Source organism: Panthera uncia (assembly GCF_023721935.1).
Source record: "Panthera uncia isolate 11264 chromosome C1 unlocalized genomic scaffold, Puncia_PCG_1.0 HiC_scaffold_4, whole genome shotgun sequence".
NCBI lineage: Eukaryota > Metazoa > Chordata > Mammalia > Carnivora > Felidae > Panthera > Panthera uncia.
Genome location: NW_026057585.1, coordinates 98,351,605 through 98,353,722, shown reverse-complemented (window position 1 = coordinate 98,353,722; position 2,118 = coordinate 98,351,605).

Here is a 2,118-nt window from a genome sequence, read left to right as displayed (position 1 = left end):
TGATTGTCACCTCCTCCTACTTTCCAGGAGGAGGAGGTGACAATCAGGCAGGAGTGCCCGCCCACAGGAGGTGAGGTGGGAAGCTGGGAGGAGTGAGTCAGCACTATTCTCAGAAAGGGACAAGCCAAACGTCAAATGACAGGGCGGTGAGAGGTCACTTGGCACCACAGAGGTCAAGGTGGGGCCCCAGGGTGAGAGTGGTCGACACCGTGGGCTCCGGGCACTGGATCAACCCCACAATGCACTGGGGTCAGTGGCCACCGGCCCATAGCCAGCGACTCAGGAGCAGGGGGTATATTCTATTTGCATCAACCCAAGGCATTTCACACCATTTAAATATTTGCAACACTAGTTAGCAATAACAACAAAAACGAAAGCGATTTTTAGGAAGGGGAAGTTGAGAGGGATATTTGCAATGCAAAAATCAATCAAACAACTCCAAAAACCTTACTCAATACTATCGGGCGTAGAGGAAGGTTCTTCTGATTTATGAAAGTACTAAATATCTGCGAAAGAAAAGCTCTTGACCTCTGACGATGCCTCCCAGCTGCCACAGCAGCTTGGTCCACACTTTATACGCGTTGTCTCATCTATCTGATACCGTGACTCTACGAAGTAGGTCCTAACATAACCCTAATTTTATAGAGGAAGAACCAAACCCAGGAAAGTTAAGTCCTATTTGCAGATGCATGAAGCTAGTGGCAAAGAAGACCTGGGTGTCGAGCCCTTGACCGGAAAGTCGTGGGCTTAATGGACACTGGGGACCCCAGTGAGAACCAAGGTGTTTATGAATGGAGAAAACCGATCCACACGGGCCGCCAGACCCTGGCATCTAGCAAGCCTCTGCCTGGCATCTACAGCCAGACCCAGAGGGGAAAGCCCCAAGGCCAGTCACCAACCGCTTTCAATCCACAGGACTCCAGAATCATCGAAGCTGAGATTTAAAGAGGCCCCTTCCAGCCCTCCCCGGCTGAACAGAAGAAGGAGCGCTCGCTGTCACACAGCCTCGAAGAAAAAGATGCCCCGGGGAACCTGGGTGGCTCAGTCGATCGGTGGTCCGACCTTTGGCTCAGGTCATGATCTCGTGGCTCGTGGTCATGATCTCGTGGCTCGTGGTCATGATCTCGTGGCTCGTGAGTTCGAGCCCCACGTCAGGCTCTATGCTGACAGCTTGGGAGCCTGGAGCCCGCTTCAGATTCTGTGTCTCCCTCTCTCTCTGCCCCTTCCCTGCTCACGCGCGCTCTCTTTCTCAAAATTAAATAAACATTAAAAAATTAAAGAAAGAAAAACAGATGCCCATTTCTCCAGGTGTTGGAGCGCTCTTCCTTAAGGTCCGACATAAACAGATGTTTCTGTTCCCTGTCCTAACACAAGAGACGGGCAATCCTCTCAGACAAGGCGACAGACAAGTGCAAACCCAGCCAGGAGTGCTGGAGGGCTTTGGGGTGGGACTGCGCCCACATCACCCTAAGGAGGGGAGCCCCACGACCTCCCTGCGCCTCGCTTTTCAGCTGTCAAAAACACAGACCGTAATCCTCGGGCCCTCCCCACCTCACAGAGACCTGAGGACATACTGTCTGTCAGGTGTCACAACCTGGGCTGCAGCAGGGAAGGGGACGGGGCGGGGGTAGCAGGAGGGGGCCCAGTCTGTCACCCCCCCCCCCGTCTGACAGGGTGGGGGGCAGGCTCTCTCAGTCTCTGGCTGCTCCTCCTGTCCCCCCACCCACCCCCGCTCCGGCCCCCGGGGGGCCTCAGCCCTTCTGCTGCACCAACCCTCCCTTCCTAAGAAGCCTCCACTGATCCTGTAACAGACTTCTAAACCTGCCTCTTGCGTGCCTAATCCTGCGAATGCCATTCCCTTCGGTGTACCTCTCCCTTCCCTCCAACTGTCTCAGAGCCCTGGCGGCTCTCCCGGGCTCAGATCGAATCCCTTCTGCTGTCACAAAACCGTCCTGGCCTCTCCCCAGCCCTGTGAGCCCCTGAAACCCCAGAGTACCAACCATCCGATTACATTCCCCGGCTGGGCTTTCTGCCCCGCGCTGCACAGCGGTCCCACGAGTTTCTGTGCACGCGTCCATCCAATCATTAGCAAATAGCTGCCATTTGCCAGGCACTCTT